The 27,819-nt window shown below is 49.4% G+C and overlaps 1 pseudogene; it reads right to left on the bottom strand.

The window, feature by feature from the left end:
- Positions 1-21,125, bottom strand: part of LOC112577644 — a 57,355-nt pseudogene extending 36,230 nt beyond the window's left edge.
- Positions 21,126-27,819: the final 6,694 nt, after the last annotated feature.

Consider the following 27,819-nt stretch of genomic DNA (forward strand, 5'->3'; position numbering starts at 1 on the left):
AGTAAACAAGGAACACTCTCCAACCTTGTTTTATAAGACTAGCATAACCTTGATACTAAAACCAACAAGGAAGAAGTACAAGAAAGTAAAATTACAGACTCTGAGTATAGATGAAATAATCCTAAATAAAACACTAACAAATAAAGCCCAACAGAAGGAGAATACATCGAGATCAGGTTGGGGTTGTTTTAGAATCACAAAATTTTTTAAAAGTTAAATCACCACATTAAAGAAAAATCACCTGTTTCAAAATCTGCAGAAAATAAACTTAAGAAAATTGAAGGTAATAATTTTAGTTCATGACTAGGAAAAAACTCTTAGTAAACTAACAAGAATTTACATATTTTGATAAAAATATCTACAAAAAAGCTAATATCATGTGTGATGGTGAAATACTGAAAGCTTTTCCTCTGATAATGGGAAAGAGCAAGGATACTTATTCTCACTACTTCTGTTCACCAAGGTACTCTGTACTGGAGATCCTAGTCCGTACAATAAGGCAAGAAAAAGAAAAGGGTTATTATAGTTGCAAAGGGGGAAAAAAGCACTTATTTGCAGACATAATTGTGTATACATAAATAAATACAATTAGAATTATTTGAAATAAATGGATTTAGCAAGTGAATATAGAAAAGTCAATTCTATATCTATTAGGAATTTATAATGGCACTGAAAATATCAAGATATCTAATTAAACATGTGCAAAACATACAGCAAAGTATAAACTTCTAAGATAAAGAAGATCTACAGAAATGGAGGGCTATCTATATTGTGCTCATGGATTATAAGAACAACATAAAAGACACACACGCACACACACACACACACACACACACACACACACACACACATACACAGAGTTAACTGTGTGAGGCGATGCAAATGTTGGGCAATCAGTCCACGATGTCTATGGGCATCAAGTCATCACAATGTAGACTTAAAATACACACAAACTGTATCTGTCAATGACTCCTTAGTGAACCTGGGGGGTCTAAAATCAGCGCCTGGGACCTGGTAGCTGGTAGGTGTGGGAACCCAGGTTCACGTGCAGGCTGTACACACTCTTAATCACAGGTGAGACCTGAAGCAACCCAGCAATTCTCCATTTTTCTTTTTTTGTTTTTCTCTGTTCCCCTTGCCATTTGTGTTTAACAGATTCCCAGTATCGAGTGAGCAGTGTCAATGCAGCAATAATGTTTCCCCATCTAAGGTAGGAGCATGTAACACCAGCAGACTTCCCAATCGCCCCGAGATAACTGGGGTGCCCCATCACAACAGAAAGCAAAGAAACACAACATTCCCTGAGACAGAGCTGCCCGACGGCAGTGGGAACTAGGTCCACCAGACGTTCCAAGGGGACTCCCAGGGGCTTGGAGCCCACGCTGGGCCCCTCAGCTTGAGGCCACACTTGCCTTTCCACCATTCTGGGGGTCCTGGCAGAAGAAAGCCAGGCCATGGAAGGGGGATGCTGTGGCTGGCCCGTGGGACTCAGGGCAAAGCTGACTTGGGTCTGTGCTGGGCTCCACGTCCAGTCACCACCCTTGGAGTGTACAAAATTCTTGGGACCATTGTAGGTTTTTGGCAAAAAGCAATGGAGCCGAAGTCACTTAGGATGCTTTTTTTTTTTTTTAAATCCTCACTGGGGATTCACTCAGTGCCAGCTTCAGCCCCTAGTGAGATGCAGACTCCTGGTCATCCATGGCTCTGCCCACAGCCTACCAGGACAAGGGGAGGCTCCTGGACACCGGGTGCCATGTGGGGTTCTTCCCCCACTTTGAGTGAAGGGTTGCACCCCCCAGGATGAACCTGGCTCAACTCTCCACCTCTGATGCTGAGGCGCCTGTGCCTCCCACGACTGGAGGATCCAGCCTCTCCCGGGGCCTCTGTGTCACTGCACAGGCCTTGTCCATGTGGCCCCAGCAGGCAGGGTGAATCCTGTGCGGAGCCTCCCAGCTCGCTGGCCTCATTGCCCGCATCAGGGCCTTGCAGGAGGGCTGAGTGTCTACTGAATGAGTGGATGAGGGCCGCTTACTATGATGGTGATGATGACGAGGAGGAGGAAGTGAAGGGGCTGAGATCCAAGTGTCAGTCCCTGATTCAGGCATCTGGGCGTATTAACTCATTTAACCTCATGACAAGATTGTGTGTTGGGGTAGGGGGGTGGGGGGGCGGGTCCTGCCACTGGTCTCACCTTGGACCTGGCAAGTTCACTCTCAGTGTCCAGGGGCAGCTGCAGCCACTGGCCACAGACTGGACAGCTTTAACACAAATTCATTGCCCCCCAGTTCTGGAGTCAGAAACCTGTCAAGGTGTGGGCAGGGCTGAGCTCCCTCCAGAGGAGGGTCCCTCTGGCCTGGCCCAGCCCTTGGGGGACCCCAGGCCTCCCTGGGCTTGTGGCCACATCACCCCGACCTCTGCGTCCATCTGCACAATCCTTCTCCCCTGGGTGGCTCTGTGCCTCAGAGGACCCCCTCCCCTCTTCCAAGGACACCCGTCATTGGATTTAGGGTCCACATGCATCCCAGGTGATCTGGTGCAGAGGTCAGTAACTTACTTCCATTTGCCGAGACCTTTCATTGGAATAAGGCCACCTTTGGAGGCTGCAGAAGGATGGACAGCTTTCGGAGCCACCACTCAGTCCACCACACTTGTCATGAGGCCACAGGACAGAGCCTCACTGGGCTTGGTACAGGGAGCTTCGAAGAAGCAGGGCTCAGTCCTGGGGCTGCCTCAAGAAAACAGTTAGGATCAGGACACTCAGGCACAGAGACCAGATGGGCAGGGCTCAGAGGTGTGGTGGTAGGCATGGGGCTCACCTGCAGGGATCCTGGAGCCTGACATGATGGCCCAGGGCTGGGGGACACAGCACATGGTTTGGGAATGGACACATCCCAGCGCAGATGAGGGGAGGCAGGCCTGGGGGCTCAGGCCAAGGGAGCCCAGATCTTCCTGCTGCCCTCAAGGGGCAGGTCAGATGGGCACAGGAGGGAGCCATGGTTTAAGCGACCTGGGCTGGAGTCCTGGTCTGCTGCTGTGTTGTCTTTGGTGAGTGACTCAGCCTCTCTGAGCCCACCAGAGAAGTGCTTGGTGGTGCCGGGGAAACAATGCATGCATATTGGAACTGGGAGAAGAATCCTTGTCACTTATTGGTACAGCTTGATCTTTTCTGGAGGCCATAATCAATGTACTTATGTTTGATGTTCATTTCAAAGTCAAGAAGTTTTTAAAAAGATATGTGTGGCAAAGGATTTAATTGGACTTGGAAAGGCTCTACTTTCTCCTTTGTGAGCATGGCCATTTCATTATCATATGAACGATAATGATATATGACTGAATATTCACATCACCAGTGAGAATTTCCTGAGTGCCAGACTCTAAGTTAAGTACTTTAGGATAACCCAGTGATGTAATGACTTGTTTCCCAGGTGGTTCAGCAGAAAAGAACCTGACAGCCAATGTAGGAGATGCAGGAGACCTGGGTTCAATTCCTGGGTCGGGAAGATCCCCTGGAGGAGGAAATGGCAACCCATTTCAGTATTCTTGCCTGAAAAATTCCACAGATAGAGGATCTTAGGGGCTATGGTTCACAGGGCTACAAAGAGTTTGACACGAATGAGCCACTTAAAATGCACACAATCGTGTAAATACTGTTGTTATCTCTGTTTGACAAATGGTGAAGCTTCAGTGTTGTTGTTGTTTAGTCATCAGATTTTGTCTGATTCTTTGTGACCCCATGGACTATACACTCCATGGAATTCTCTAGGCCAGAATACTGGAGTGGGTAGTGCTTCCCTTCTCCAGGGGATTTCCCTGGTGGCAAAGATGGTGAAGTGTCTGCCTGCAATGTGGGAGACCTGGGTTCGATCCCTGGGTTGGAAAGATCCCCTGGAGAAGGAAATGTACCACTCCAGTACTCTTGCCTGGAAAATTCCATGGACAGAGGATCCTGGTAGGATACAGTCCATGAGATCAAAAAGAGTCAGACACGACTGAGTGAGTTCACTTGAACCACATATTGTAAGACTAAACTTGAGAATTCTTGTTTTTTATTTCATTTCAAATAGCCTTTGGGTATCTGAAAGGACAGTGTAGATACTTTCAAGGTGTCTTCTGCAAAACAAAGCCCTTTCAGCAAATCTGGTCATAATAGCCAGGTAGGCATTGCTGTTGTAAGTGTCACATCTCAGCCAGAAGGCAAATTCTGAGCTCTTCCTCTGGCAGAAACAAATTCAGAAAATAAGCCAAGAAAGAGAGCTGGGAAAACAAACCACACCAACAAGCGGAAAAGTGTTCCTCGTGAGACAAAGCTAGAGAAAAACCCAACATCCTTGTGGCCCAAAAACCCTCTTGGAAATGAATGTCAGTAAGGAAGAGACGAAACATGTCAAGGTCCAAGGAGAGGCAATGCCCATGGCCAGTGTAGGTTAGAGACGGCCTGACCGCTTGATGAAGACACACACCAATGTAAACCCTTTGCAGACAGCAGTGACGATCATCACCATAATAAGTGTTTAGTCCGGTGACAACCTGCCCTGGGCTCCAATAAGGGAGCAGACCTGGTTCTCTTCCTCTGCCCCTACACCATTCACTCATGAAGACAACTCAGGTGCTATTGTGCCCTGCCTGCCTGTCTGGCTCATCCATGAGCTGTGACCACCTCCAGGGAAGAACTCCACCTTCTCTTCTCCATGCACCATGGACCTGCACACAGTGGGCCTTCAGAACCTCAGGAGACTCATCCCACCCCCACTATAGCCAGACCCTCCCCAGGCATTAAAACAGCTGTGGAGTCACTTTGGTCCAAGCCCTACTTACGGATCCCTGGAGCCCACTACAGCCTCTACAGAGTGATTAATCAGGTCATTTATACACAGATTCCTGCCTGTCAGATCCAAGCTTTGGATTCATTGCAGACAAAGGAGCTCAGGAACTGAGTGTCAAGGGAAGCATTGAAAGGACAGCGATGGATGCAACCTGTTGCAAACTGAAGGAGGGTCCCTGCATGTCTCAGAAAAGGCCTCTGGTGTGCAGGTGTGGAGGAGGGCCCCCACGGTGCAAAGGAAAGAGAGATACTCAGGGGCAAAGGCTCTTGGCCTCTCTGGTAGCAGCTCCAGGTGGTAGTTCGTGAACAGTGGACAGCCATTGTGGTCACATGAGTGTGACGCTTATTCCCTCACAAAGCAAGAGAAAGGGGGCAGGGTGTGGGAGTACCCAGAGGGTGTGGTGGGGTGGATGGAGGGACGTGTCCTTCCTCTCTCCAGTGCAAATTGCTTTTTTGGGTCTCAGAGCTGCCAGAAGGCAGTTACCAAGCCAGGTCCCCACAGTAGGACAAGCCACACCATATGGCTTCCCTGAGTTCTAACAGCAGGATCTGGGGGTTTTGTCTAGGTATACACTTTCTTGCTGTAGCTGTGTTACCCCCTTCTTTGAGCCCCAGTTTTGTCCTCTAGAAAAAGGACATCGATTGCTACTTTAGCAGGTTGCTACCTTAATCCCATGAAGACTAATTAGGGTAATCCTACAATGAATAGCTGGCCTTAAGAGATACTGGGCTTCCCTGATAGCTCAGATTGTAAAGAATCCTCCTGCCATGCAGGAGACCCCGGTTTGATTCCTGAGTCGGGAATGCTGATCCGCTACAGAAGGGACAGGCTACCCACTACAGTATTCTTGGGCTTCTCTTGTGGCTCAGCTGGTAAAGAAACTGTCAGCAATGAGGGAAACCTGGGTTCAAATCCCTGGACTGGGAAGATCCCCTGGAGAAGGGAAAGGCTACCCACTCCAGTATTCTGGCCTGGAGAATTCTACGGACTGTATAGCCCATGGGGTCGCCAAGAGTTGGACACGACTGAGGGTCTTTCACTTCACTTTCAAGAGATATCTCCCAGTATCATCTGGCATTTCTTCCCTGAAGCCAGCCCAAACCCACACAGGTGCATTTCCAGGGTTTCCACTTAGCCAGCTGGACAGAAAATCCAGCGTGGTTCAAACAAACTGACAGACAAGCAGGAGAGGACTCACGGGCAGATGGCTTCCCTCTGGTCTCAGGTGGAGCTCCAGGACCACAGCAGGAACCGGCGCTCTCAACCCCCGGGCTCAGCAGTGCCCTCCTTCTCAGGCTGGTGGCTCTGCCCTGATGGGCGCGGGAAGGCCACCAACTGCCCCAGGCTGACCTCACGCCCCTCCCACTGCTGTGGCCTGACCTCACATGGCCCCACCCCTTCTGGCAGAACCAGAGTTCCTCTTCCCTTGATTCCAGCGTGAGGCCCGGCCCTGGGTCCCGATTGGTCAGCGCCAATCACGGGGAGGATGGAATACACTGATTGGCCAGATCCAGGTCATGTGACCTACTCTCCTGGACAAGTGTGAGCTGCTCACAGTCTGTCAGGGGTGAAGACAGTGCAATGCCCCCAGAGCAGGGCTGAGAGTCTGGTCACTGTGTCTGTGTGCTGAGTGTACTGGGACGACGTGCCTGCGCATCCTCTCTACACACCGCTTTGTCCCCTCTGCAGACCAAATATTCATGACACACCTTTTCCCTTTCCAAGCGCTTTTTCACGTACGGACAATCAAGAGAGCAAGACCTCCTTTTGGAAGATAGGTTTGGAGATCCTTTCTTAAACTCTGGGCTTGTTTCTTGTATCATGTTAGAATAATTTATTCAGTCTAAAACCCCCCACTGAGCACCACCACATGCTGCTTTGCCTATTCAGGATTCTTAGCTGTTCTGAGTAGAGGGCATGGCCCAGGGGCCTCCCAAAGGGAATGAATTTTGTACAAAGAAGTACCTGAGAGACTGAATCACTTTGCTGCACACCTTAAACAAATTATTGTAAATCAACAATACCTCAATTTAAAGAAAAGATATTCCCTCATCAAAAATGGTTCGAAATTTTGTAGTTTTTCCTGCAATTGTTGGTTTTTAGTATGTGTCTAATTGGTTTGGTGGTGTTTTTTGAGGTAGGGATCCAACTTATCTTCCCACATGGATACCAAATTTTCCCAATGGGACGATTCCTTTGTCCTTTCTCCTGGAAATGTCCTTTCTGCATTTACACATTAAGAACCTTTTTTAAAAAAATTCCAAGTATCAAGAACTTCAGATCTTTGGAAATTTGTACAGCACCCAAGAGGCATGTTTCCATTTCTGTGCCTTCACACTTCACCATTGCCTGTTTCTAGTATACACAAGTACCCTCAGAGGGTTTTCTGTAGTGAACCATGTATGTTTCTGTGAGGACAGAGGATGTGAGCACGGAGGAGGGGCTGAGTCCATAGTGACCATGTGACCATGCTCAGCAACCCCAATATTAAGTCTGGCTGAGACTTCCTAAGGCAAGGTCTGTGTTTCTTCCTCTTGGTGTCTGGATATGCAAAATGATGTTGGTGGATTGGGACTTGGGTCCCTGGGTCCAGCAGTGTACAGATATACCCATAGCCTGCTTTTCCATTATATTTTCCTCCTGTGGGCTCTGCTGAGCTGGTATGGAGATATTTCTGCTAAAGGCTTGAGAGGTAGTCAATCCTTCTGCTTCTCATTCCACCTCGTCTGTACTTCTGTCATTTTTTTTAATATAGCTAATTTTCAATGTTGTTAGTCCTTGTGTCATTCTGACTCTCAGGCACCTGTGGTTTAATAGACCTCCAAGTCCCAAGAGCTCTTTGCCTGGTGGAGACATGGAGAACTCAGGGAGCAGCACCACATCACACTGGAGACTGGACCAGAGAGAAGGTTCTTGCCAGGAAGGCTCCATCCCTGCTGTGGGGGGTTCAGGGTTCACATCTGATTGTTCAACACCCAGGCCCTCGGTGCAGGCCCCACTCTGAGATCTGAAAAGGAGGTGGCTTCCCTCCCTGACACAGAACTAGCATTTTTTTTTGTCCTCGTCCTTGTCTAGTCCCATTTGGCTCCCAGGCTCTACACTTGACCCTCACCCACAGGATCAGGAGAGCCGAGTTCTAGAGGAATTTCATACAAGGAGAGGCTCCTGGAGATACTCCAATGCCCGGGCCTAAATAAGCATTTCTTTGGAGTTTCACAGCCCTGGGAGGAGATAACTGGGTTTCTGTCCATTTTACAGTTGAATATATTGAGCCTCAGATAATTGTGTGATTTTCCCTGGGTCACTCTGCAGGTCAGTGTAAGGTGGGATTTGAACCCAGACTCTATGTCTTGGAGCCTGTGACTGTACAGGTGTTTCTGCTCCTCAGTTAAATTTATTTCATGTTTTTTTTTTTTGATGCATTTGTATATGGTACTGTTCTGTTCTCTCTCTGATGGTTCATATCCTGCTACATTGCTGAGTTTATTAGTTTTAATACTTGTTAGTTGGTGGAGTTTTTAGGGTTTCATATAAATCCTGTCATAATCAAATAGTGACAGTGTAACTTCATTTGTTCCAATGGGGATGCTTTTATTTCCTTTTCTTGCCTAGTTATTCTGGGTAGGACACTTCCACTACTATGTTGAACAAGATTGGTGAGAGTGGACATCCTTGTACTATTCTTGATCTTTTAGATAAATCTTTCGCCTCTTTACCACTGAGTTGGATGTTACCTGTGGTCTTGTCTTATATACCCTTTAGGATGTTCCATGTATAACCACTGTATTGAGAGGTTGTACCAAAATTGATGTGACACTTTGTCAAAAGCTTTTTCTGCAATTATTGAGAAGATCACATGATTTCATTCTTAATTTTGCTCATATTGTGTATCACAGTGATTGATGTGCAGATAATAAATCATGCTTGTAGGCACAGAATAAATTCCATTTGATCATAGTATATGATTCTTTTTAATGTATCTTCAATTTGGTTTGTTAATATTCTTTTGAGGATTTTTACATCTGTGTACATCAGGGTCAGTGTTCTCTGGTGGTTCATATGGTAAAGAATCTTCCTGCAATGCAGGAGACCAGGGTTTGACCTCCGGGTCAGGAAGATCCCCTCGAGTACAGGAATGGCTACCCACTCCAATATTCTTGCCTGGAAAATTCTGTGGACAGAGGACCTGGTGGGCTACAGTCCATGGGTCATGAATAACTGGACATGACTGAGTGACTCACACTTACAAGAGTGCTTCTTGACATTCTTAATATCTAAATTTAAGATTTTATCTCAGTCAAAAATTACAGTCTAAGGCAAAAATGTCAGAAGTCCAAGAGTCCTTAGAAGTAGATGAGAATAAGGTATAATAGATGAAAGCAAGAAGGACTCCACATAATTTCCTTTTCATAAGAATTTTAGCTCTTCAGAGGAATTCTCATTGAACTGGATTAAAATTCAAGCTTTAGTTTAGAATGGAAACCTTTTTTGGTATTATGTTTCTATGTTGAGACTGAAATTTTATTATTTATGTATGAGATATTAAGCAATACTGGGTAGCTATTAAAATCATATTTTCAAAACCTTTAATGACATTTATAAGTACTTATAGTGGAAAAATAGTTGGGAATAGAAGATGATCCCATATAGCTTTAGATGACAGTACAGATGTGTTGAATGATAGTTTTCAGATTGTATTTATTTTTTATTTTTTTGTGTTTATTTATTTTTAATTGAAGGATATCTGCTTTACAATGTTTGGTTGGTTTTCCTCATACAACAACGTGAATAGGCCATAAGTATATTATCCACTCTTCGGTGAGCCTGCCTCCCACTTCCCGCCATCCCACCCTCTAGGTCGTCACAGAGCACCATGCTGGGCTCCCCATGTTATATAGCAACTTCCCACTAGCTAGCTATTTTACATATGCTAGTGGCGATGTTTCAATGCTACTCTCAATTCGTCCCACCCTTCCTTCTCAAGCTGAGTTCACAAGACCTTCCTCTACATCTGTGTATCTATTTCTGCTCTTCAAATATTCACCAGTACCATTTTACAAGATTCCATGTGTATGCATTAATACACTATATTTGTTTTTCTCTTTCTGATTTACTTCACTCCATATCACAGTTTCTAGGTTCATCCACCTCAGTTAAACTGACTCGTATTGTTCCTTTTCATGGCTCTCGAGTCACGGGAGGGGACTAGGGCCTCGAGACGCGTTGAAGAAGGACTCTCGAGGTCTTTCTCGGGGGGCGGCGGGAAACCCTCGTTTCCCTCGCCTTCTGCCGGGGATCTTAGGGAACTTCCCAGGGTGCCTCTGAGAGGCGAGGGATCCTGTGGAGGTGGCGGGGCCTCTCGGGACTCCGCTGGGTCTGGCGCAACGGAAGAGGGCCTCACCTCGAGGGGAGGCAGGAACCTCAGGCTTCCTCTCCGTTTCGGACTCCGACCGCAGGGTCCCTGCAGAGTTGGGACAGGAGAGTCAGGCCTCGTCTTGTCTGAGGAAGGGAACCCCGCTTGCCTCTCGAGTTGCTCAGGGGGTCTCAGGCCCCTCGTCGAGCTGTGTGTGGAACCCGCGGGTCTTTGCGGACGATGCACGGGGGTGGCAGTGCCCCTTCGTGTTGTGCCTTCACCCACAGGGTTGCCTTCGAAGGAGGGGTCCGGGCCTCGGGTCCTTCTCAAGAGCGGACCAGGGAATCGGGGGCGTTCGGCATGTGGCACCACCCATGTGGCTCGTCTCGAATTTCCTCGTGAGACCGGCCTCATCCTGAGGTGCGCCGGGAAGGCTGGGAACCCCTTCCAGACCACGCAGGGGAATCGACTCTCCTGTCGCGATCAGGAGGGGAGAAGGGGCTCAGAGGAAGCGGTGCCGGGACCCTCGGTGTTCCCCTCGAGGGAACCGGCGTGTCGGGGAACTTTTGGGGGTCGCATGAAGGCTGTCAGGGACCGTTTCGCCCTTCAGGGCGGAACAGGGGACTTCCCTTGAGACGCCGTCGCGGGCAAGGGCCTCATCTTGCGAAGACGGTGGGAACCACGTGGTTTTTCTCGAGTTGCGGCGGGATTCTCGAGTTACGACGGGGATCTCAGGCTTCCTCTTGGGTTGGCCCTGGGAAGCCCAATCTTCCCCTCGAGTTGCGAGGGAAAGCTGGGGGTTGCGCTCGAGTCACTGCAGGGCCGAAGAGACCTCACCTAGGCGTGTGTCCGGGACCTAATATTCCTCTCCAGGGAAGGCAGGGATCTCGGGGTTGCATTCCAGGCTCCCCCAGGGGAGTCAGGCCTCGTCTCGAGGGGAAGCCAAGGACTCCGCTCTCCTCTCGAGGTCGCGACGCGGGTCTCTTGGAGCCCCCTGAGCGGCCTCAAGGGAGTCCAGCCTCCTCTTCCGTTTGGAGAGAGGACCCGGGATTGCTCTCCAGGCCATGCAGGAAAAGAAGGCCCTCAGCTCGCGAGGACGGGGGCGTCTCAGGGGTTTCCTCGAGCTGCGGCGCCCGTGGGGGTTTTCTCCCGAGGCACGACGAGGATCTCAGGGAGCCTCTCAGTGCGGCGCCAGGGAAGTCAGGTCTCCATGCGCGTGGCGAGGGGGAGCGCGTCCTGGCTCTCGAGTCACGGGAGGGGACTAGGGCCTCGAGACGCGTTGAAGAAGGACTCTCGAGGTCTTTCTCGGGTGGCGGCGGGAAACCCTCGTTTCCCTCGACTTCTGCCGGGGACCTTAGGGAACTTCCCAGGGTGCCTCTGAGAGGCGAGGGATCCTGTGGAGTTGGCGGGCCTCTCGGGACTCCGCTGGGTTTGGCGCAATGGAAGAGGGCCTCATCTCGAGGGGAGGCAGGAACCTCAGGCTTCCTCTCCGTTTCGGACTCCGACCGCAGGGTCCCTGCAGAGTTGGGACAGGAGAGTCAGGCCTCGTCTTGTCTGAGGAATGGAACTCTGCTTGCCTCTCGAGTCGTTCAGGGGGTCTCAGGCCCCTTGTCGAGCTGTGTGTGGAACCTGCGGGTTTTTCCAGATGATGCACGGGGGTGTCAGTGCCCCTTCGTGTTGTGCCTTCACCCACAGGGTTGCCTTCAAAGAGGTGTCCGGGCATCGGGTTCTTATCAAGAGCGGACCGGGAAATCGGGGTCGTTCGGCATGTGGCACCACCCACGAGGCTACGTCTCGAACTTCCTCGTGAGACCGGCCTCATCCTGAGGTGCGCCGGGAAGGTCGGGAACCCCTTGCAGACAAAGCAGGGGAGTCGACCCTCCTGTCGCGATCAGGAGGGGAGATGGGGCTCAGATGAAGTGGTGCCGGGAACCTCGGTGTTCCCCTTGAGTGAGTCTGGTATGTCGCGGAACTTTTGGGGTCGCATCAAGGGTGCCAAGTACCGTTTCGCACTTCAGGATGGAACGTGGGACTTCTCTTGAGACGCTGTAGCGGACAAAGGGCCTCATCTTGCGATGACGAGGGAACCACGTGGTTTTTCTCGAGTTGCGGTGGGATTCTCGAGTTACGACGGGGAATTCAGGCTTCCTCTTGTGTTGGCCCAGGAAGTCCAATCTTCCATTCGAGTTGCCAGGGAGAGCTGGGGATTGGGCTCCATTCACTGAAGGGCAAACTAGACCTCATCTAGGCTTGTGTCCAGGACTTAATGTTCCTCTCCATGGGCGACAGGGATCTCGGGGTTGCATTCCAGACTCACCTGGGGAGTCAGGCCCCATCTCGAGGGGAAGCAAAGGACTCCACTCTCTTCTCGAGTTGCGACAGGTATCTTTTGGAGCCCACTGAGTGGCCTAAAAGAGTCAAGCCTCCTGTGGATTTGGAGAGAAGTTTCGGGATTGCTCTCTAGGCCATGCAGTTAAAGATGGCCCTCATCTCGAAATGACGGGGGCATCTCTTGGGTTTTCTCGAGCTGCGGCGCCAGTGTGTGTTTTCTTACGAGGTACGACGGGGAGCTCAGGGAGCCTCTCGTGTGGCGCCAAGGAAGTCAAGTCTCCATGCCCATGGTGAGGTGTATCGTGTCATTGCTATTGAGTCATGGTAGGGGAATCGGGCCTCAAGACGCGTTGAAGAAGGACTCTCGAGGTCTTTCTCTGGTTGCGGCAGGAAACCCGTGATTCCCTCGACTAGTGCCGGTGACCTCAGAGAGCTTCTCAGGGTGCCTCTGAGAATTCAGGCGTCCTGTGGAGTGGGGCGGGCCCTCTCCAGAGTCCCTGGGTTTGGTGCAATGGAAGTGGGCCGCATCTCGAGTTGAGGCATTAAATTCAGGATTCCTTTCCATTTCTGACTTCGATCACAGGGTCCCTGCAGAGTTGGGGCAGGAGAGTCGGGCCTTGTCTTGTGTTGAGGAATGGAACTCTGCTTGACTCTCGAGATTTTCACGGGATGACAGGCCACTTGTCGAGTTTTATTATGGACCTGCGGGTTTTTCCGGTCAATGCAATTAGGATGTCAGTGCCCCTTCGTGTTGTGACTTCATCCACTGTGTTACATTCGAAGAAGTGTCCGGGCATCGGGTTCTTATCAAGAGTGGACATGGAAATCGGTGTCTTTTGGAATGTGGCACGACACACGAGACTTCCTCTCGAGTTTCAGTGTTAGACCGGCCTCCCCCTGAGTGTGACAGGAAGGTCGGGATCCCTTTCCAGACAAAGCAGGGGAATCGACCCTCATGTCTAAATCAGGAGGGGAGAAGGGGCTCAGATGAAGTGGTCCCGGGAACCTCGGTGTTCCTCTCAAGTGACACCGGTATGTCGGGGAACTTTGTGTGTTGCATCAAGGGCATCAAGTACCGTTTCGAATTTCAAGAGGGAACGTGGGATTTTTCTTGAGACGCCTCAGTGGGAAGGGGCCTCATCTCAAGATGACTGGGGAACCTCGTGGTTTTTCTAAAGTTGTGGCGGGATTCTCGAGTGATGATGGGAACTCAGGGAGCCTCTCGTATTGCCCCAGGGAACTCCAATCTCCATTCGAGTTGTGAGGGGGAACTGGGAATTGCTCTTGTGTCGCTGCAGGTAAATAGACGTCATCTAGGCCTGTGTCCAGAAAATCCGTGTTCCTCTCCAATGGCAACAGGGATCTTGGTGTTACATTCAGGGTTCACCCGGGGAGTCAGGCCTCGTCTTGAGTGGAAGCAAAGAATTCCGCTCTCCTCTCCAGTTGCGACGGGTATCTCTTGAAGCCCACTGAGTGGCCTAAAGGGAGTCAAGCCTCCTGTGGAGTTTTGAGAGAGGACTCTGGTTTGCTCTCTAGGCCCTGCAGGAAAAGAAGAGCCTCATCTCACAATGATGGGCGAATCTCGTGGTTTTTCTCGAGCTGCAGCGCAACATGAGGGGTTTTCCTCCGGTTACGATGGGGAACTAAGGAAGCCTCTCTTTTGGCCCCAGGGAAGTCCAGTCTCCATTTGAGTTGTGAGGGTGGAGTGCGGCATTGCTCTCGAGTCACTGCAGGGGAATCCGGCCTCAAGATGCGCTGAAGGGGGAATTTTGAGGTCTTTCTCGAGTTCTGGCAGGAAACCCTGTGTTTGCTCGACTTGTGACGGTGACCTCAGGGAGCTTCTCCTTGTGCCTATTGGAAGTTAGGAATACTGTGGACTTGGGAGGGGCCTCTAGGAATCCACTTGTTTTAGTGCAATGGAAGAGCGCCTCATCTCGAGTTGAGGCGGGAACCTCAGGTTTCCTTTCCTGTTTTGATGTGGGTCTCGGGCTGTGTATGCCGTTTCAAACAGGGAGGTAGGTCTCGACGTGTGTGAAGGCATGGAACTCTGCTTTCCTCTCGAGTTGTCAAAGGTGTTTCAGGCCTCCAGCCGAGTTGAATTTGGGACCTGGGGCTCTTTTCGGATTAACAACCAGGGCATCAGAACTCCTTCGTGTTGTGAGTGGATTCTTGGCTGACATTCGAATCGGTTGCAAGGAAATCAGGCCTGATCTCGAGTGGATGGGGAAATCAGTGGCTTTCAAATTGTGACAAAGTCCCCGGGCTCCCCTCCAGTGTCAAGTAGATACCAGCCTCCTCTCGAGGTGCGACAGGGACGTTGGCATTCCTTTCCAGGTGAAGCAGGGCAATCGACCCTCATCTCGACTTGAGGTGAGGAAAATGGGGTTCTTCTTGACTTGTGGTGGGAATTTCAGCATTCCTCTCGAGTGGGGACGGGTATCTTGGGAAACTTCTGGAGCTTTGTAAAGCATGTCGAGGACCCTTTCAAGCTCCAAGGGAAATGTGGGCTTTCTTTGGAAACGCTGCAGCATAAAAGGGTCTCCTCAAGCATGCAGGTGAGAATTTCGTCATTTGCGTGGAGTTGTGGCGGGAAGCTTAGGGTTCCTCTCGAGTTGCCTGTCGACCTGGGGGACTGCTCGTGTTTCTTCAGGGAAGTCAGATCTCCTTTGGCGTTGCAAGGGCCACCTTAGGATTCCTCGCGCATTGCTACAGGGATGAATAGGGCCTCACCTCGAGATGAGGAGGGAACCTCAGTGTTCCTCTCCATTTCTGACTTCGATCACAAGGTCTCTGAAGAGTTGGAACAGGAGAGTTAGGCCTCATCTTGTGATGAGGTTGGAACTTCCCTTGCCTCTCCAGTTGTTCACGGGGTGACAGGCCACTTGTCGTGTTGTATTTGAAACCTGCGGCTGTTTTCGGACGATGCAACTGGGTTGTGAGTTCCCCTTCATGATGTGACTTAATCCTCAGGGTTACATTCGACGAGGTGCCAGAGCATCGGACCTTTCTTGAGTGGACGGGGAAATCGGTGTCTTTCGGAATGTGGCACGACACACAAGGCTTCCTCTCAAGTTTCAGTGTGAGACCGGCCTCCTCCTGAAGTGGGACATGAAGGTTGATATCCCCTTCCAGACAAAGCAGGGGAATAGACCCTCATGTTGAGATCAGGAGGGAAGGGGCTCAGATTAAGTTGTGCCAGGAAACTTGGTGTTCCTCTCGAGTCAGACCGGTATGCTGGGGAAATTTTTGGGTTGCATCAAGGGTGTCAAGTACCATTTCGAATTTCAAGAGGGAACGTGGGATTTCTCTTGATATGCTGCAGTGGGAAGAGGCCTCATCTCACGATGATGGGGGAACCTCGTGGTTTTTCTCGAGTTGCGGTGAGATTTTCGAGTTATGACGGGCAACTCAGAGAACCTGTCATGTTTCCCCAGGGAAGTCCAATCTCCATTCGAGTTGCGAGAGGGAGTTAGGGATTCCTCTCGAGTCGCTGCAGGGCAAATAGACCTCATCTAGGCTTGTGTCCAGAAACTACGTGTTCCTTTCCAGTGGCGACAGGGATCTAGGGGTTGCATTCAGGATTCACCTAGGGAGTCAGGCCTCGTCTCGAGTGGAAGCAAATAACTCCACTCTCCTCTTGAGTTGCGATGGGTATCTTTTGGAGCCCATTGAGTGGCCTAAAGGGAGTCAAGCCTCCTGTGGAGTTTTCAGAGAGGACTCGGGATTGCTCTCTAGGCCCTGCAGGAAAAGAAGGGCCTCATCTCGCGATGACGGTGGAATCTCGTGGTTTTTTTCGAGCTGCGGCGGGAGTGTGGTGTTTCTCACGAGTTCACGGGGAACTCAGGGAGAGCCTCTCATGTGGCGCCAGGGAAGTCCAGTCTCCATTCGAGTTTAGAGGAGGAGAGTGGCATTGCTCTCGAGTCACGGTAGGGGAATCGGGCCTCAAGATGCATTGAAGAAGGACTCTCGAGGTCTTTCTCGAGTTGCTGCAGGAAACCCTGGGTTCCCTCGACTTGTGCCAGTGATCTCAGGGAGCTTCTCTGGGTTCCTATGAAAAGTCAGGGATACTGTGGAGTTGGGAGGGGCCTCTCAGGACTCCCCTGGGTTTGGTTCAATGTAAGAGGGCCTCATCTCGAGTTAAGGCGGGAACCTCAGGGTTCCTCTCCATTTCTGACTTCGATTGCAGGGTCTCTGCAGAGTTGGAACAGGAGAGTCAGGCCTCGTCTGTGTTGAGGAATGGAACTCCACTTGCCTCTTGAGTTGTTCAGGGGGTGACAGGCCACTTATCACGGGACTGAGCAGGCTCTGGTCACACCGCTCACCAGGCACTGATCACGTGACTGAGCAGGGTCTGATCACATGACTCAGCAGGCACTGATCATGGGGAGAGAATCCACTCATCACGGGTCTGAGCAGAGCAGTCTCTGATCACACGGCTGAGCAGGCGCTGATCACGCGACTCAGCAGGCGCTGATCATGCAGCTGAGCTGGCACTTATCACGAGGCTGAGAATCCACTGATCACGGGACTGAACAGGCTCTGATGCTGAAATGCACTGATGACATGGCTGAGCAGGCACTGATCACGCAGCTGTCAGGCGCTGATCACGTGGCTGAGCAGGTCCTGATCACGCGGCTGAGCAGGTGCAGATCACGCTGCTGACGGGTGCTGATCACGCGGCTGAGCAGGCTCTGATCTTCGACTGAAAGGCACTGATTATGCGGCTGAGCAGGCCCGTATCACGTAACTGAGAAAGCACATATCACATTGCTCAGAAGGGACATATCACAGGGCTAAGCAGGCACTGATCACGCAGCTGAGCAGGTGCTTATCTCGTGACTGAGAGGCACATATCAAATGGTTCAGCAGGCACTGATCACGTTGCGGAGCAGACACTGATGACGCAGCTGAGCAGGCCCTGATCACGCAGCTGACAGGCACTGATCATGCGGATGACAGGAGCTGATCAGGCGACTGAGCAGGCACTGATCACATGGCTGACCAGGCGCTGATGACATGGCTGAAAAGGCGCTGATGATGTGTCTGACAGGCACTGATCAGGTGGCTGAGCAGGCACTGATCACCCAACTAACCAGGCACTGATCATGTGACTGAGAAGGCACATATCACATTGCTCAGCAGGCACTGATTACGGGGCTAAGCAGGCACTGATCACAGGGCTAAGCAGGCACTGATCACGTGACTGAGAAGGCACATATCACATTGCTCATCGGGCACTGATCACGGGCCTGAGAAGGTACTGATCATGCAAGTGCAGGCACTGATCACGTGACTGAGAAAGCCCATGTCACATGGCTCAGCAGCCACTGATCACAGGGCTAAGCAGGCGCTGATCACGTGGCTGACAGGCACGGATCACGTGACTGAGAAAGCCCATGTCACATGGCTCAGCAGCCACTGATCACAGGGCTAAGCAGGCGCTGATCACGTGGCTGACAGGCACTGATCATGTGACTGAGAAAGTCCATGTCACATGGCTCAGCAGGCACTGATCACAGGGCTAAGCAGGCACTGATCACGAAGCTGAGCAGACACTGATCACGCGGCTGACCAGGCTCTGATGACGTGGCTGACCAGGCGCTGATCAAGTGGCTGAGCAGACACGGATCACGCGGCTGACAGGCACGGATCACGTGGCTGAGCAGGCAATGATCAAGCGGCTGACAGGCACTGATTACGCCGCTGAGAAGGCAGTGATCACGCCGCTGAGCAGGCAATGATCACGTGACTGACCAGGCGCTGATATGTGACTTAGAAGGCACATATCGTATGCCTCAGCGGGCACTGATCACAGGGCTCAGGAGGCACTGATCTCACGACTGAGCAGGCACTCATCACGCAGCTGAGCAGGCACTGATCCCAGGGCTCAGCAGGCACAGATCTGGCGGCTGAGCAGGCACTGATCACGCGACAGACCAGGCACTGATCACGTGACTCAGAAGGCACATATCACATTGCTCAGCAGGCACTTATCACAGGGCTGAGCAGGCGCTGATCACGTGGCTGAGCCTGTGCTGATCATGCAACTGAGCAGGCGCTGATAACGCGGCTGAGCAGGCGCTGATCACGTGGCTGACAGGCACTGATCAGGCGGCTGAGCAGGCACTGATCACATGACTGAGAAGGCACATATCACATTGCTCAGCAGGCACTGATCAGGAGACTGAGCAGGCACTGATCACTGGGCTGAGAAGGCACTGATCACACAGATGAGCAGGCAATGATCACGCAGCTGAGTAGGCACTGATCACAGGGCAAAGCAGGCACTGATCACGTGGCTGAGCAGGCACTGGTCATGCAGCTGAGCATGCACTGATCATGCGACTGAGCAGGCTCTGATCACGCAGCTGAGGAGGCGCTGATCACTGGGCAGAGCAGGCACTGATCACATGGCTGAGCAGGCACAGATCACGTGGCTGAGCAGGCACTGATCACACGGCTGACAGGCACTGATCAAGCAACTGATCAGTACCTGGTCAGTCTCGTGATAAGTTCCTGCTCAGCCGCCTGATCAGCGCCTGTCAACCACGAGATCAGTGCCTGCTCAGCCACCTCCTGATCAGTACCTGCTCTGCCCAGTGATCAGTGCCTGTTCAGCCGTGTGATCAGTGCGTGCTTTGCCCAGTAAGCCAACTTTTTCACTCTCCACTTTTACTTTAATAAAGAGGATTTTAGGTTCCTCTTCACTTTCTGCAATAAGGGTGGTGTCATCTGCATACCTGAGGTGATTGATATTTCTCCTGGCAATCTTGATTCCTGCTTGTGTTTCTTCCAGTCCGGCGTTTCTCATGATGTACTCTGCATATAAGTTAAATAAGCAGGGTGATGATACACAGCCTGGATGTACTCCTTTTCCTATTTGGAACCAGTCTGTTGTTCCATGTCCAGTTCTAACTGTTACTTCCTGACCTGCATAAAGATTTCTCAAGAGGCAGGTCAGGTGGTCTGGTATTCCCATCTCTTTCAGAATTTCCCACAGTTTACTGTGATCCACACAGTCAAAGGCTTTGGCATAGTCAATGAAGCAGAAGTAGATGCTTTTCTGGAACTCTCTTGCTTTTTCCCTGATCCAGTGGATGTTGGCAATTTGACCTCTGGTTCCTCTGCCTTTTCTAAAACCAGCTTGAACATCAGGAAGTTCATGGTTCACGTATTGCTGAAGCCTGGATTGGAGAATTTTGAGCATGACTTTACTAGCATGTGAGATGAGTGCAATTGTGCAGTCGTTTGAGCATTCTTTGGCATTGCCTTCCTTTGGGATTGCAATGAAAACTGCCCTTTTCCAGTCCTGTGGCCACTGCTGACTTTTCCAAATTTGCTGGCATATTGAGTGTAGCACTTTCACAGCATCATCTTTCAGGATTTGAAATAGCTCAACTGGAATTCATCACCTCCACTAGCTTTGTTCATAGTGATGCTTTCTAAGGCCCACTTGACTTCACGTTCCAGGATGTCTGGCTCTAGGTCAGTGATCACACCGTCGTGATTATCTGGGTCGTGAAGACTCTTAGACATGTCTAGACTAGAGTAGCGAAAACAACAATACTAGATATTTAATATTGACTATTTTCCAGTTCACAGGACTCTGACATTCATTTGGGTCAATGTTTTATAGTATTTCCAACAGTTTGATATGTAAGGGCTACCCTTTCTGGAGACCATTTAAATAAGAACTCAGAACTTGAGCAATATTATCAAAACCCACAAGGCTCACACTGAGACATACATAAATCCAGACAGACAGCCAAGACATCTTGCAGTTTTCTGCCTGAGATTTAAAATATTTCTTTGAGCCGTTTTCCTGGGGGGTGGGGGGTGGCGGCGAGGCAGGCTTTGGTAACAAGCTGATTGTGTGTAATTGCATATGAAAAGAACCAGCTTTCCGGGGTCCACGAAAAAAAGGTTCCTTGGCAACCAATTTTGTCTGGATCTATAGAATATCATGGCCCTCCTAGGTTAGGTCATCTTTCTTTTCTGTAGTCATCGTTTTATCCCTAAATCACAGACAGCTTGGATTGTCTCTGTGGGGTGGATTTACTTGTCCTTGGGTTTCATCTGGCGGCAGTAGGTGAAAGAGGTCCGAGAGCCTCTCCTGGAACCGGGCTTTGGGGTGGGGCTCACTGCGCGCCTATGGTGAAGGAGGGGACGGCACTGGGAGAGCGCCAGGGGCGGGGAAACCCCCGGCGGCAAAGGGCGAGGGTCGTGTCGTGTCGGGGCAGGGATGGGGGTCCCAGTTATACTCTTGGGGGTTACCACTGTGGCTGGTAATGCACCGTGAGCATGACAAGGGCGGGGCAAAAACAGGAGGGGCTGGTCGGGGTTCCAATCGGGGTGGGCTGGGGTTCCCTGTTGTGCTCTAGGCGGTCGCCATTGTGGCTGGGAGCTCACAGAGAGCACGCCAGGGGCAGGGATCGTGTCATGTCGGGGCTGGTGTGGGGGTCCCAGTTGTGCTCTCGGGGGTTGCCATTGTAGCTGGGAAAGCCCATTTCGTGTGCTCCTGGGTCCCCCTGGATCGGCATCCAGTGGGCGAAGCGGAGGGGTGCGGACCACAGGTAAGGGAACTGGGACTGCGTGGAGCAGGGAACCACGTATTCCATTCTCGGAGCTCCCCAACCTGGCAGTCGCAGAAAGGCCTTGCCTTTGGGGTCAAGGCCTTTACCGCTTCACCCCTTTGTGGAAAGCTCAGAGCTGCGTGATTTTTCCAACAGTGTAGTGTCCGCTGGAAGTCCAAGGGACAGAACCCTGAACTCTGGCCAGCTGGCCCAGCCCTGCTTCTGGCTCTTTGTAGGCCAGGGGACCCTTGACCACCTGCTGGGATGGGAAAGGGAAGGGTCCACGAATTGCACCCTAGAAACTTAGTAGGGTGCATGGACTTAAAAACCCGGTGGCTGCCCAGGCAGAAAAGGGAGGAGGGCACCTTGCTGCACTTTCATGACAGAATCTGTGGTTGTCCTGCTGAGGGGGCCTTTCCATGGGGACCCTGTGCAATAAAAGTTTGGTGTTTTGGAACTGAATAATTACAACGTGTAAAAATTTTAAATTATGTGGTGGTTTAATTAAAAAAAAAACAACCAAGCTCCAAATTTTTTGGAAATTGAAGTCAAAAGGTTCAAGGCCTGTTTTCCTTCCACTGTGGCATTCTATGAAGAAATGTGCGTGTGTTTTTTTGTTTTTTTTTTTTCTTTTTTCTTTTTTTTTAAGAAAAGTGTCTGAAAAATGAGGGAAACAGGAAACCCAGAGGTGCCCCTGTAGTTTGGCAAAGGCCTTAGGAGGTCACTTGGAAATGCTGCTGGCTGTGGGGAGGCAGATGGGCACAGAGCTGTGCAGGCTTGTCCTTTGAATGCATGTTCTTGTGTGTGGAATCCAGCTCAGAGCCATCTCCTGACGTGTAAGAATTTCACAGACAAACCTTGAGCTAAGCAGTGCATTTTTTTTCTAAGGAAATCTTTGTCTTAAGCGATGTTAATATCCTATGTATTTCTGCTAGACTCTGGCTTCAGGTCGGTTCCCCCAAAAGGCTCAGAAGCGACTTGAACAAAACAGTATGTTTTCCTCCTACCTTGTTCTCCTAATCCATGTTAAGGAAACGATGTATTTGCCTGGAAATCTCCCTTTCTTCAAGATCCATGTCAATCAATTTTTGGCCCGGGATGACTCACCTGCTGCCCATGTTATCTCAATGCATGTCGTGGGGGAGGGGCCTGGTGCCATTCTCTGAGACACTGCCTTTCTTTCCTTAGCAGACTGCTAGTGGCTGTATAACATCTGGCTAAAGACCAGCAGGGGGTACTCTTACTCCCCGCCCCACCCCCACCCCGCCGCAAGTCTATGTCAGCAGCTTTCTCTATGTCTTTCATCCTTTAATAACACTTGATGACACAAAAGCTCTGAGTGATCAAGTCATATCGAATCTTCATTTCAGATTGAAGATGCATTCCATGGTATTGCCATCTTAAGTCTTTCCATTGCTATGGAGTATCTGTCCATGTATTCAGGATATTTTTCAGCCATGGTGTAGAATTTCCAGTGTGCCAGTCTTGTTATCCTCGTTACATCCATGGCAAAGCATTTTATTCATGTTGACATTATTGAAAGGGAATTTTTTTTAATTCCTTTTCAGATTATTATCTGCTAGTGTATACAGATAAAACTGTGTAATCATTCATTTTCATCACTTTGGACAGCTTGATATTTGTCTTTACTTTCTTTCTTTCTCGTACTTTAAGATTATCCTGGCACATATATGTACTCCCTCACCCCTAATCTCAGTCATGTATTCAAAGAACTTCTGTCCTTTTATTTATTTATTTTTTGTAACACTGAATTCGTTTTGACTATGCTGGGTCTTTGTTGCTAGGTGGAAGTTGCTAGGACCTCTGGACTGCAGTCTCCCATCTCTTGTTGACCTCTTGATGACCTCTCCAGAATCCTGGTTTGTGGGAGCTTGTTAGTTCCTTGTTCCTTACCAGGACCTCCTGTTGTAAGATGACTCCTGCAGGTGTTTTCTCTTCTCTGTTGCCTGGCAAGGGTGGGTGGTCACTGGTCCATTTAACAGAGTGTCTTTTGGTTCTCTGGAAAAAGGTCCTTCTCAGAGTAAATGTATAAAATTGTAAAAGTCAATGTTTGAAATAATGTATATTCCTAATTGGGTAAGTTGGCTTTTTTTGTTGTGTGTTAGAACTCATCACCAGACCAAAGGCCATGTAGATCTTTTGTTGTTTTCTAAAATTGTATAGTTTTTTGCATGGAATTCCGGTGTTAGCTGCAAAGTTTGTGATTCTGTTCATGTCTTTTTTTTTTTTAATAAAAGTTATTTATTTCTAGTTGATTGATCACTGCTTTACAATATCGGTTTGATTTGTCATACATCCACACGAATGAACCATAGATGTACGTGTGTCCCCAGCTCTGGAATCTCCCTCCCACATCCCATGCATCCCCACCTCTCTAGGTTATTACAGTGCCCGAGTTTGAGTTCCCTGAGTCCTAACAGCAAATTCCCACTGGTTGTCTATTTACAAATGTTGGTGTACATGCCTCCATGCTGCTCTCTCCATTCATGTCACCCTCTCCCTCTTGTTCCCCACCCTGGTCCGTAAGTCTGTCCACTATGTCTGCGTCTCCAGTGCTGATATGTGAACAGATTCGTCAGACCCATCCTTCTCGATTCCATGTTTTTCTCTTTCTGACTGACTTGCCTGTTTAATATGCTCTCGGTTCATCCCCTTCCTTAGAATGGACTCAAATGTGTTCCATCCAGGCTCTGACTGTTCCTTAGCCGTGTTTGAGGAGGATCATGGAGCCATTGTGCTCCATTTCAGTTTGGGCTTCCAGCCTTAGTGCTCACAGCAGAGCTGCTTGTGGGTGAGCCCTCTGAGGTCTGCGAGCGCGGGGCTGCCCGCTCTTCTCTGGCGGGAGCTCTGTCTCCTCAGGCCCCTCAGGACTCGGGCTCCAGGGTCACGGGGCTGCGTCCCAGCTGAGAGGAGTGGGGTTGCCTCAGTGCCCGCCAGCAGGGAGGCACTGCAAGAGGGGAAAATGAGGACGAAGTAGACGTTTCCTGTGTCCAGCTGAGCGCTGACTGGAGGTCCATCTCCGAGTACTCGGGGGTTGGGGCTGGGGGGGAGAGCTCCATGTGCAAATGGCGGGTTTTCAGTTCGATTTCTTTTCGATGGCCTAGAGGATGACCTTCACGGATGTTCTTCCGAGTAGGTGGCCAGTTTTCCTGTCCCTGTTTCTTCAGAAGACTGTCCTTTCCTCTTGGCTCATTCCTGGTTTGATTTTCATGAACTGACCACATCCATGTGGGTTCATTCCTGGGCTCTCTCTTCTCTCCTGGAGTCCATGTGTCTGTGTTCCTGCCAGTTCCTCACTGTGGTGGTTACTACAGGGCCGTGCTGCAGTTTGAAGTCAGAGAGGAGGATGCCTCCAGCTGTGTTCTTCTTTTTCAGTCTTCTTGGCCCTTTAAGGTCCTGTTCAATATTAGCAGCCTACTAGTAGGAGTATTTCTGTTTCTGTGAAAAAGGGCATTGCATATCATTTTGTGATTTCAGTCAGTGGGACTTATCACCCCCTGCCCAACTACAAATGCCATCTCGCTCTCCTCCTTTTCTGCCTCGGCCCCAACTATACCTTCCAGTAACATCCAGCGTATAATATAACTTGGGGGAGATTCATCCTTCTTTCTGGCAGCACTTCCCATGTAGTTTCACATGCCAAATGAACTCAGGTTGTTTCATATCTCTCTTTGGGAAGTCTCAGGGGCCCTCTGAAGCATCCAGAAGTTCGCTAGAAGGCAATTATTTAGGCAGGCTTATGCATAGATATCCAAAGCATTTCCAACAGTCAGGTAGGATCACATAAATCACCGTGACACAATACTTCTCCACTTAGCCAAAGCTAACAAAAGATTTCAAAGGTCAACCTAGAACAGATTACTTAAGAGGTAAAGACACTTAAAATCCATTAGCAAAGGCAGTTCAACATCTCAAGAAAACTTGTGCTAGGCACAAAACTCTTTTCTGGGCGTCCACTTTCCCTACAACCTCCTTATCTCATTCTGTACCCATTCCTGTGCTTCTCCCATCCTGAAACTGCCGCCTGTAAGAGAGAACTACTTCGGTTTCCTTCATAAAATGCGATTTCATTCCACATACCTTCTTTTCAGAACAAGTCAGACATCTCCCTTCAGCAACCCAGAACTGACTTTTATATTGGCATTCTATAGATTGGTGAACATTCGTATCAATGATAATACCCCGCCCTCGCCCCCCACCCTCCACCCACAAGAACAAAAGAAAACAACACAAAGAAATTGCTTTCTTACACTGAACATGTCAGGATGGTGCCGGACACTATTCATGAACAGTCAAAAATCTCTTGTTTCTGCGTCCTTTCAGGTCTTGAATGTTTCAGAACTTTAATTTATTTGGAAATGACCTAGCTATTCAATACACTGTCGTCACTTAGTTTAGCACAAGGATAGAAACTCAGGTACCCAAAACACCTGGAGAAACGATTGTCAGTTCAGTTCAGTTCAGTTGCTCAGTCGTGTCTGACTCTTTGGGACCCCGTGGCCTGCAGGACGCCAGGCTTCCTTGTCCATCACCAACTCCAGGGGCTTGCTCAAACTCATGTCCATCGAGTCAGTGATGCCATCCAACCATCCTATCCTCTGTCGTCCCCTTCTCCTCTGCCTTCAATCAAGACTATGAGAGGCAGATATTTTAGAGTATAATTATTGTGAATGGTTTCTCTAAAAGCTCATATCACAGTTACATTTTTTAGCTTTGTTGTTGTTTAGAGGTACTTTGTTGTTGACAAGCTTGTGACAGATATAACAATATAGCAGTTTTTAACGTAGAATAAACCTAGGCACTATGAACATTTTGTGCTTAATGTTGATGACTCTTCAGTTCAGTTCAGTTCAGTTCATTTCCATCGCTCAGTCGTGTCCGACTCTTCAGGGCTCCATAAATCGCAGCATGCAAGGCCTCCCTGTCCAGCACCAACTCCCGGAGTTCACTCAGACTCACGTCCATCGAGTCAGTGATGCCATCCAGCCATCTCATCCTCTGTCGTCCCCTTCTCCTTCTGCCCCCAATCCCTCCCAGCATCAGAGTCTTTTCCAATGAGTCAACCCTTGGCATGAGGTGGCCAAAGTGCTGGAGTTTCAGCTTCAGCATCATTCCCTCCAAAGAAATCCCAGGGCTGATCTCCTTCAGAAAGGACTGGTTGGATCTCCTTGCAGTCCAAGGGACTCACAAGAGTCTTCTCCAACACCACAGTTCCAAAGCATCAATTCTTCGGCGCCCAGCCTTCTTCACGGTTCAACTCTCACAGCCATCCATGACCATAGGAAAAACCATAGCCTTGACTAGACAGACCTTTGTTGGCAAAGCAATATCTCTGCTTTTGAATATGCTATCTAGGTTGGTCATAACTTTCCTTCCAAGGAGTAAGCGTCTTTGAACTTCATGGCTGCAGTCACCATCTGCAGTGATTTGGGAGCCCCCCCCCAAATAAAGTCTGACACTGTTTCCACTGTTCCCTCATCTATTACCCATGAAGTAATGGCACCGGATGCCATGATCTTTGTTTTCTGAATGTTGAGCTTTAAGCCAACTTTTTCACTCTACACTGTCACTTTAATCAAGAGGCTTTTAGGTTCCTCTTCATTTTCTGCAATAAGGGTGGTGTCATCTGCATATGTGAGGTGATTGATATTTCTCCCGGCAATCTTGATTCCTGCTTGTGTTTCTTCCAGTCCGGCGTTTCTCATGATGTACTCTGCATATAAGTTAAATAAGCAGGGTGATGATACACAGCCTGGATGTACTCCTTTTCCTATTTGGAACCAGTCTGTTGTTCCATGTCCAGTTCTAACTGTTGCTTCCTGACCTGCATACAGATTTCTCAAGAGGCAGGTCAGGTGGTCTGGTATTCCCATCTCTTTCAGAATTTCCCACAGTTTACTGTGATCCACACAGTCAAAGGCTTTGGCATAGTCAATGAAGCAGAAGTAGATGCTTTTCTGGAACTCTCTTGCTTTTTCCCTGATCCAGTGGATGTTGGCAATTTGATCTCGGGTTCCTCTGCCTTTTCTAAAACCAGCTTGAACATCAGGAAGTTCACGGTTCACGTATTGCTGAAGCCTGGCTTGGAGAATTTTGAGCATGACTTTACTAGCATGTGAGATGAGTGCAATTGTGCGGTCGTTTGAGCATTCTTTGGCATTGCCTTTCTTTGGGATTGGAATGAAAACTGCCCTTTTCCAGTCCTGTGGCCACTGCTGACTTTTCCAAATTTGCTGGCATATTGAGTATAGCACTTTCACAGCATTATCTTTCAGGATTTGAAATAGCTCAACTGGAATTCCATCACCTCCACTAACTTTGTTTATAGTGATGCTTTCTAAGGCCCACTGGACTTCACATTCCAGGATGTCTGGCTCTAGGTCAGTGATCACACCGTCATGATTATCTGGGTCATGAAGACTCTTAGATATGTCTAGAGTAGAGTAGCGAAAACAAAAATACTACATATTTAATATTGACTATTTCCCAGTTCACGGGACTCTGACATTCATTTGGGTCAAAGTTTTCTTGTATTTCCAACAGTTTGATATGTAAGGGCTACCCTTTCTGGAGACCATTTAAATAAGAACTCAGAACTTGAGCAATATTATCAAAAACCACAAGGCTCACACTGAGACATACATAAATCCAGACAGACAGCCAAGAGATCTTCCAGGTTTCCACCTGAGATTTAAAATATTTCTTTGAGCCGTTTTCC

Source organism: Bubalus bubalis, chromosome 4 (assembly GCF_019923935.1).
Source record: "Bubalus bubalis isolate 160015118507 breed Murrah chromosome 4, NDDB_SH_1, whole genome shotgun sequence".
NCBI lineage: Eukaryota > Metazoa > Chordata > Mammalia > Artiodactyla > Bovidae > Bubalus > Bubalus bubalis.